Here is a 10254-nt window from a genome sequence, read left to right on the forward strand (position 1 = left end):
CTCTGAGCTAACAAAGGGCCAAACGTGGTGGGCAGAATCCCTGGGAGTATTATCTCGGCATATACATCTGTGCCTAGGACGAGGCGGATCGGGGCGGATGAGTAGAACTGCGGATCCGCCAGACGAAGATGTGCGTACGGGGCTGCGATGGCACTGTCGATGCTGGTTGTGGGTGTCGTGCGCCGAAAATTGGCTACGACCGCAGCGTGGGTCGCAATCCTTCTGTTCTGTCCGTGTCTTCCTCGGATACGCAGCAGACATCCTGCTTGCCCGCCAATGTTGCTGGTAGGAAGTTGGAGCTCCTGGGCGAGCTCATCCGCAATCACTGTGGTGGGGGAGCATCCGTCGATTAAGGCGCGAACGAGGTGTAGCCGCCCCCCTGCTTCTATTTTCACGACCGCGGTGGGGGTGATAGCTACCGTCGGTATCATGGTGGCGGTGGCAGCTGAATGCGGGGCTAGGAGCCCTGCCCGGAAGGCGGACACGGTAGTGAGCTGCAGCGAGTTGGATCCATGACTGCGATCTCGTGGTTGATGATGGGTGTGATATCTTTGTTGCAGGCGAAGAGGCCTTGTCTCCGCTCTGCGATCGCGCGGTGGTTGTCGTCGTTGAGGGTCCTTAGTTTGCCGGCGAAGAGACCGAGTCTCCGCTCGGCCGTCACGAACGTGGCGCTGGACTGTAGATGTGTTGTGCTGGAGCCGCTTCCTTTCATGCTGCAAAAGCGGTCTAAACGATTTGGCTGCTGGTGTTGTGTTCGGGCGAAGAGACCGAGTCTCCGCTCCGGTTCGGTGGATTCGAGCTGGACGAAGAGGCCCAGTCTCCGTTCCAGCATCTGACGCATATAACGATATGGAGTCGTCAATCCGCTCACGGGGTGATTCCAGCTCCTCCTCAACTTGTAGACTCCATGGCTTGGAGCGGGCTTCGTGGAGTAGCTGTTCCTCTTCATCAATCGAGGAGATGTGAAGCATCGTGTGATGTTTTTCGCCGCATTTTTTACATCGGCCTTGGCTTGGGCATGCGTTAGAGCGGTGGTCTAGAGCCAAGCAATTTCCACAGCAGCTCCCGCGGATCGCTAAGTAAAGACGCTCCTCGGATTTTTTGGCCCGAAAGATGGGGCACAGGCGTATGGGATGTTGCTTGAAACAAGCGCGGCATTCCGACGTATAACGCATGACGTTCTTGGCAGCGTTTCGTTTTAAAGCGGCAAAACGACCCATTTTCCTGAAAGGAGTGAAATAGGTTTCAATGGGTCGGGTCATTGTCAAAGTGCATGGGCGAGTGGTCCCTAGTTGTATTATTGGGGATTTGGGAAATTTTATTAACGCTTGCATAAGGGGACACATCTGTCGCTGCATAAAAAAAAATTATTCATATGTGGCGTGCATTATGTGCATGGCCTCTTTCCCCGCACGTTATGTGCCTGGGTCTTTAGTGCCTTATTTTGTTTATTTTGTGTCACCCGGCAGCGTTTTAGTTGGCCACGGGCACACTAGTGCTGCAGAAAATGAGCATTTACGATTTTCGGTTCACACATTCTGGTGCCGAACCGGGTAGAAAGTGTATAGCGTGGGTTCTTTTGAGTCGCTGTTATTTGTGTTGTTGGTGCTAAAACCCAACAACTTCCCTGCCCGCCACAAAAAAAAATGTTTGGACAGCAAAATTGTATGCGATGTAAAGAAAAAATAAAAAAAATGTTCGTTTTGGATGAGGAGAATCAGTTGTAGAATGTATAATTTTTCTCTTTTTGTATTACCTTTCGGTTATTTATTCAACCTTTCCCAAGTACGCTTGTAGTCCTGTTTCATTGATGGCGTTTAGCAAACGACACGGTGCCCGAAGGGTATTTGGCTCCGGTACCGATTTTTCCGGAAACGGGTTTTTGGGTACCCGTTTGCATCATTTTATGCATTCCTAACATAATGTACATTTAACTCGGCATATATATGTCCATACGTTGGTATAAGTATATGGGCAGTCAGTGCACGGACTTTACCGCATTGGTAGTTTGACCAACCTTTTTGACCCATTTATCATTTTCTACTACTTCTGCTACCAAAACTTAGATTCTACCAATATTTCAGTATTTTCGCACTGAAAACGTATACTGCATTGCAGTATTGAATTGCCGAGCCCACCCAACTAATATTAGGAGGCGATAATGACCAAATCAGTCAATTTTGACAAATTTGTGAATAACTTAAACAGGAAATGCATTTTTTTTGATTAGAGAAATATAGTAACTGAGCACGTGAGTATTTACTGCCCTATTTTTTAAATTTTTTTCTTTTTTTTTTTTTTTTTGGTGAAGAATTTGAACTACAATACAGTTTTACGTAAACGAAAACTGCCGAATCGGTTATTTTGCGGCAGTATTTTTGGTACATTGGAAAATTGTTGTGGTTGTCAGACGTTTTGGTATGTTTTGTTTGTGTATTTCAGGAAATAATGAGTATCCTAAGACCTAAGCTGTGTATGTACAAATTTACATTGATTTTGTCTTGTGTACATGTTTTTACAAGTGTTATTTCCCCGACATTTGCTTTATTTGTTTTACAATAAATGATGAATAATTCAAGATGATTCAATAACACGTATTGTTTTTCACGCAAATAAACTACCAATTCCTACTGCTATTTTCATTTCTCGTTTACCAACCTCCCTTTTATAAAAAGTCCGCGCCCTGGTATATGTATACCAGACAAGAAAATATGAACATTCCTGCGTAAATATGTACATTTCTCTGAATTGAAGCAAACGGTAAACGGATCGTTCGATTCATGGCGCCGTTTGTTTCATTCTTTTCGTTTTACGCGTGGTGGAGTACGCTTGCTGCGAAAATTGAATTCGTCGTACTCGTGGGCTTTACAAACGGCAAGAAGGAAAAAATTCCTTTTTTTTTTTTTAATACAATAAAATTTTTGTGCGCTACGCTATACACAATTTGAATCGGTCAACAAAATCTGTTTTGTGGCATTGCTGTTGGTATTGTTGGATCGGGTGTGACGATGATGTGATAGTGGAAGAGATTCCCGTTTACTTATCCAAAAAATCTACAGGAAAACCTGAATTTCTTTCAATACCCAACCAAAACTCAGATAAGCAACTTTGATAATGCAGCGGTGGTAAATTGCTGTGCGAAACCTGTAAATCAGGAGGTAAAGTTGATTTTGCATTAAATACCGAGTCACCATTCCATGATCGCTTCAAGGGTGAAGCATTAGCGTTGGCTCCCGATGGTGAAGGTCAATTGAAAGGTGGGCGTCCAACGTATAAACGTGGCATAAGGGATAAACAACGAACGAAACAACATAAAAGTTTTACAAAAATAAATGCAATTTAATAAATATATTAATATCTAGAGTGAGTTATTACTAGATGTATTCAAGTAGCGATTGCGTTTCGCCTTAGCCATTTTACATGAATTAACCAATGCCGCAAAACGTAATGATATCACAGACTCTACGACGCTATCCAAAAATGGAGCTACATTTATAAACATCAACGTTTTTGAATTGCCTCCCAATGAAGGCATTAACAAATGCATTAATTTGGAATTGCGATATGGTATATGATCCTGTTTTTGCAATAATGCTAATATAACATTTGTGAGTTCGGATAGGGAACGATTTATATTTTTAGTTTCGTTCATACGTGTACTAGTTTTGGGTGACTCAGAGCCAGCTAAATCTACAAGATTTATCGTTCCGACTGACGTCTAATTTTTCTCTGCATGAAACCCAATAAGTTCAATTTTTGTAACAGCATGAGAACGTGATGAACGTTCATTGCCTGCTGTTGAAGCCGTGGCACGATTCATTTTTGCCACATGCATCAAATCGCGTAAACGTGAAGCAGAGGTTACAGTCTCCTGAGTTATATTTGACACATATATCGTTCTTATTATGTTTAGCCATGCGTATTTCCATATCTTTCTGTTCGTTGCTCAGCACATCATATAAGACTTCGTTATAGGTTTCCAAAAATGTTACACGTATTTCATATTCCCAACCAAGACGTTTATAATTTTTAATGGAATCGAAGAGTAAATCGACTGTGCGTGGAATAGCGCCAGCATTTGTCTGCACACCGTCCATTGTATATGTTTTTCTGCTGCCGGTTTGTCCATAAGCAAATATACAAATATTTTAACCATCCAAGGCAGATTGTATTACAGGTGATACCATCTCGAAAATATCCTCCTGTTTTGAATTAGGATGGAAGACTTGATCAAAGGAGAAAGTGTGCGCTCCACCTTTATTCTTGTCGTAGTTTTGTATTTCAACTGTGGATTCATCAATATAATTCCAGCCACAGAGTACTTTATCTTCTTCAAAATCTAATGGCTGCCTTACATGACAGAATACGCGTATGTTGCCAAGCAAATCCATTATAGTGTTATGTAATTCTTTGCGCTCCAAGTTTGCGTGAAACAGTTGCTCCTTGCAGGCAGTCAAATCTTCATGTAACAATTCATTTTCGGTGGTCAAACGTGAGGATCGTTCGCGTAGCTGTAGTATTTCATGGGTAAGTGTATCGTGGGCTTATTTTAGAATCTTATGTTCATGCATTATAAACTCAAATTCCTCCTTAGTCTTTACAAGTGAGCCCGTAACGGAATCAAATTTCAAATTTAAGGATTTGAGTTGCTGATTTAAACAATCACGCTCAGTGTAAAGATTTTTTTAGTTCTTCTTTGGTTTTATATAACTGCGTTTTATATAAAGCGTTTAGTAGCAGCCGTTCCCTGGACAATGTTGACAAATAGGTTGTTGGAATTCTTTCTGAAAAGAGTTGCACCTCACGCCTTTGGCAAACATATTGCAGTTACGGCCATCGTTCTTACACTTCGATAAAGAAGATAAGCGTATAAACGCCGAACAAAGGCATTAAATGATGAAGATGATGAGGAAGAATTGCAGCAGGTAACAGTGAAGTTCGCAAAATCCAGCGTTGGAAATAAAAAGACAAAAACCAAAGAAAAGCTAGGCTATGCAAATTATGTTAAAAGAAGCAATGAAGAATCGTGGTGCGAAACGTGTTGGCATCCACGAATATCTCTTACCGCAGAACTTGAAAGGCAAAGGTTATTTGCAACAAACCAATAAATAAACTTAGCGTTGGGTCTAGACTCACATAAATATGTAAAAAAAAAAAAAACTTTTACCGGACGACGGAGAAGATTTAGGAATAGACGCGGTACTTCCTCCTAAGGTTATCAGCAAATCAAGTTTGAAGTCACTGCCCCTTGCAGACCAACTGAAAGTCATTTTAAAAGACGTACGAATGATAGGTTTTGAAGATATAAATGCCATACTACAGGAATGCAGTGATAGTGAAATCCCAAGCGAGAAAGTTTTACGTGTTTTACCCCAAGTGGGGGTATTGATTCATGGCAATTGGGTACCGCGATCCTGCAGATACAATATCAAATTCAACTGGTGTATCATCCGATCTTATGATACGTGCCCGAAATTATGTGCTTTACAGATTTTCTCGTGTTAAGTACGTATACCGGCGTCAAGTCATCTCTGCCACGCGGCTACCGCCTGACGAGGCTGCTGAGGTTCTTCATTCTGTTGCGCGTTTAAATTCGGAAAAAAAAATGGGAGCTATTACTAGCTCCTAACAAAGAATTTGAACAAAGATATCCAGAACTTGTGCAACGCCAAGAAATGGTATGGCGTGCTACTCAACAAACTTATACTGAAATGGATTGCGAAAAGTCTCCAAAGCGTTCCCGAAAACGTCCTATTCGTGAATCCAAGTCCCAGTCTAGCCAATCATCTCAGGGGTGAGTATCATAAAAACCCTATTGTTGCTTTATTTCCTTTTTAAAATGCTGTCAATATACATATAAATCATATTAGCAACGATATACGCATACCTGTCTACATTAGTCAAAAATTCCAGCAAAACAATGAACCTGTTGTTACGTATGGATCATGGTATGGATATAATTTAAACAGTTTATTACCTTAATAATCTTTTAAGGAATCAATAGATTATGCAAAGTTCATCACATATTCTTAAAAATGTAGACAGCTAATGCGAAATTTTCGTATTTTATCACATGTTAAATTGACGAGATAAGAGGCCATTATAGGTTTCATTAGAAAGACTCCTAGAGCAAAAAGGTTATTGATTGAATTTTTTTTCTCATTAATAAAATATTGGTGGTTTTCGTTTAAACAGCTAAGATTCTGCCTAAACTCTATTTTAAAGATTTAGCAAGAATCTTAAGTGAATACATCTGAATAAGATTTAAACGTGATAAAATAGGAAATGCGGACCTACAACTAATTCCATTTTTTCCATAAATATTTTCGTTACTTAACTTCTTTTCTAATTGTTGGTGCCCTCGCTTGGGGTGAGCGAGTGAATTTTGGGATGTTTTTTTTGAAAATGAAAAAATAGAATTTTGTGGCAGATAGGGGATCTGCGTGAGGGCTTTTCTGGTATCCTCGTTATGGGAGAACGAGTGAGTGGGAAGATTTCTGGTGTCCTCGCTCGGGGTGAGCGAGTGAATTTCGGGTTTGATTTTTTTTGAAATTTAAAAATATGAATAGATTATCTGGCAGATCGGTTCGCCCTTCTGTCGTAGGCTTTCTGTTGTCCTCGCTCGGGGTGAGCGAGTGAATTGGGGTTGATTTTTTAAGAATTAAAAAAAAGTGTTTTGTGGCAGATGGAGATCTGCATTAGGGTGGTTGATTGGCCTTGTTTCGGTGAACGAGCCCTGGGGTTTGAAATTTTAAAAATTTAAAAAGATTATGGGCCGAGTGCCCTTGTTTTCTGTGGCAGACCGAGGGTCTGCGTAAAGGCTTCTCTGGTATACTCGTTATGGAATAACGAGTGAGTGGGATGGTTTGGGATATTTCGAAAGTAGGGAGGAACGGAGGGATTGTTAGGAGGAGCTCTTGGTCCTCTCGCAATCTATCTCCTCCGTGGGAAGAAGGATCAGTTTGACCAAAGGTCGTCGGACTTGACCCTTCTCGGTAAAGAGGTCGACCACACGTACTCGGTTGTCTTCACCGGGGTGTACGTTGACGACTCTACCGAGCCTCCACTCGTTGGGAGATAAGTTGTCCTCTTTGATGACAGCGAGATCTCCCACTTTTATATTTTCTTTGGGATGCTTCCACTTCACTCGTTTTTGAAGTTCGGATAGATATTCCACCTTCCATCGCTTGCAGAAAGTATGATGGAGGGCTTTGAGTTTCTGCCACCGATTTATCATCGAGGCAGAGCTCTCACTAGCATCTGGTTCTGGCGGAGCCAGTAGGTGGCTGCCCGTTAGGAAATGTCCTGGGGTTAGTGGTTCCAGATCCGTTGGGTCATTCGACCCTGGGCTGAGTGGGCGCGAGTTGAGGCACGCCTCAATCCTGCACAAAATGGTTTGGAACTCCTCCATGGTGTACTTATGGGGAGATGCGATCTTTTTGAAGTGGCTTTTGAAGCTCTTCACTCCCGCCTCCCATAAGCCGCCCATATGTGGAGCGCCAGCGGGAATAAAATGCCAAGTTAATGCTTGATGGCTATACTTGGAGACTGTTTTGTCTCGGCTCTCTGCCAGGAAGGCTTTGAATTCCGATCGTAGAGATCTGGAAGCTCCGACAAAGTTCGTACCATTGTCAGAGTAGATGTTCTTTGGACATCCTCTTCTCGCGATAAAACGCGAAAAGGCCGCGAGGAAGCCTGGGGTACTAAGGTCACTAGTGGCTTCTAAGTGGATGGCCTTAGTGGAGAAACAGACGAAAAGGCATACGTAGCCTTTTGACAGTCGACATCCCCTACCGCGGTAGCTTTTGATGTCGAAAGGCCCAGCAAAGTCTACCCCGGTATTGGTGAACGCGCGGGTAAAAGTAGTCCGCTCGCAGGGAAGGGTCCCCATAAGTTGGGACTGTGCCTGCTTTCGGTGAATAATGCAGGTTTTGCAATTGTGGATGATGGCTCTGATCATGGTCTTGACATTCGGTATCCAGTATTGGGTTCGGATAAGACGGAGCATGAGCTGGTTCTCGCCATGAAGGGAGTCATGATGAGCCATCATAACGGTAAAGCGAGACAGCCTACAATTGTAAGGCAAGATGACCGGATGCCGCTCGTTGTATGACATGTCTTTTGAAGCCCCTAGACGCCCTCCTGTTCTGATAATATCATCTTTGTCGATGTATGGGTTGAGTGAAAGGATTTCACTCTTCCGATCAATAGGTTCCCTATTTTTTAATTTTAAATATTCTGTACCGTAAAATTGTTTCTGGCAGACTCGTATTAATGCTTGAGTCGTTGCCTTAATCTCATCGGCTGAGATTATGCACGACTTTTCTTGGAACACTGCTTTAGTTTTAGGATGCGTTCTTTTATAGAATCTCCTAACATAGGATAGAACCTTCAAAGCCCTGGGTAAGTGTGAAAAACGGTCGAGAATATCTCCCTGATCTACCCTTGTCGTGGCATATGTTTGTGCCCTCTTCTCCTCAACGGACGTTTTGTATTCTGTCTCTTGTGCTGGCCAGTGGGAATTGTCTTCTTGCAGCCAAGAAGGTCCCTGCCACCACAACGAATTGTTGACCAACTCTGATGCAAGTAGTCCTCTGCTTCCTAGATCCGCTGGATTAGATTCCGAGTCCACGTGAAGCCAGTCCTTTCTACCGACCATATCGATGATCTTAGTGATTCGGTGTGCGACGAAGGTTGACCAGGAACAGGGCGGATTTCTTATCCAAGCGAGTACGATGGTTGAATCCGTCCAGAGGTGAACTTTTGCTGGCCCCAAATGAATGTTTCTGAATATTGATTCCATGATCTCTGCAAGCAGCACGGCGCCGCATAGTTCTAAACGTGGTAGCGAGATGGTTTTCACTGGAGCTACTCTGGTTTTCGCTAAAAGTAAGTGTATGAAAACCTGATCGTTTCTTTTCACGCGCATATATATCGCTGCCGCATATGCTTTCTCGGAGGCGTCACAGAAGCCGTGGATTTCTATGTCGTCTTCCGGTGAAAAATTTACCCACCGCGGTATCCTAATGTTATCTATTCCGCTATAGTGTTGGGTGAAATTTTCCCACCGTTCTAAGGTAGTTGGGGAGACAGGTTCATCCCACCCGGTGCCCTCTAACCAGATGTTCTGCATTAGTATTTTTGCTACTATGACCATTGGTGCAAGCCAGCCTAAAGGGTCGAAAAGTTTGGCTATAGCGGATAGGATTGCGCGTTTGGTGATGTTCTCGCCATTCTCTAAAACTCCTGCGGTGAAGTAAAACATGTCTGAATGCGCGTTCCATCGTATTATGAGTGCCTTCAACGAGCTAGCCTCTTCAAACGCTAGGAAGTCCTCGCTGAGCAAATCCGTTTTGGGGATGTCCTGAAGGATTTCCTCACAATTGGATGTCCACTTGCGCAATGGAAAGCCAGCTGAGCGTAATGCTTCGCGAATCTCGTTCCTTGCTTTGATAGTTGACGCTATTGTATGTCCTCCAGATAAAACGTCGTCGTCATACATACTTTCGCGTAGTATGCTCGATGCTATTGGGTGGGTATTTTCTACATCATCAGCCAATTGTAGAAGTGACCGTATCGCGAGGTAGGGGGCGCAGTTTACACCAAAGGTGACAGTCTTTAGTTCGTAAAGACTGATGGGTTCGTTGGGGGATGTTCGATGGACAATTCTTTGAAATTTGGCGTGATTATCGGTCACCCAAATCTGCCTATACATCTTTTCTATGTCGCTATTAAAGACAAAGCGGTACAGTCTCCAACGTAGAATTAAAATAGGCAAGTCTGCTTGGAGTACTGGCCCTGGGTGGAGTATGTCGTTTAGACTAATGCCATTTGCTGTAGGACTTGACGCGTTGAAAACGACGCGCACCTTGGTGGTGGTACTTTCCGCCTTTACAACGGCGTGGTGGGGCAGGAAATAATTATCCGAATCGTCGGATGGTACATTATTTTTAATTTTTCTCATATGTCCAAGCGTTTCGTATTCGGATAACACCCGAACATATTCTTTCCCTAACTCTTGGTTTTTTAGTAATCGCCCCTCATTTCTGAAGAATTGTGAACATGCGCGCTTTAGGGACGGTCCTAACTTAATATTCTCAGGGTAATCCTGCCTGAATGGTAGCGAAACTATATACTTCCCATTTTCATCACGTTTTGTCGTTTCCTTAAATAGTTGTTCACAATACCTTTCTTCTTCATTAAGCATTTTGTTTTTGGGAACATTTTCTATCTCCCAGAAAGCTTTTAATTGGT

At 42.9% G+C, this 10254-nt stretch overlaps 2 pseudogenes; one reads left to right on the forward strand and one right to left on the reverse strand.

Moving 5' to 3' along the window:
* The window catches only part of LOC137235354 (DNA-directed RNA polymerase III subunit RPC5-like), a 29473-nt pseudogene extending 23529 nt beyond the window's left edge, over positions 1–5944 (forward strand).
* Positions 3359–4707, reverse strand: LOC137234289 (protein claret segregational-like; annotated as a pseudogene).
* Positions 5945–10254: the final 4310 nt, after the last annotated feature.

The sequence above is a fragment of the Eurosta solidaginis genome, chromosome X (genome assembly GCF_040869045.1).
Source record: "Eurosta solidaginis isolate ZX-2024a chromosome X, ASM4086904v1, whole genome shotgun sequence".
Taxonomy (NCBI): Eukaryota; Metazoa; Arthropoda; class Insecta; order Diptera; family Tephritidae; genus Eurosta; species Eurosta solidaginis.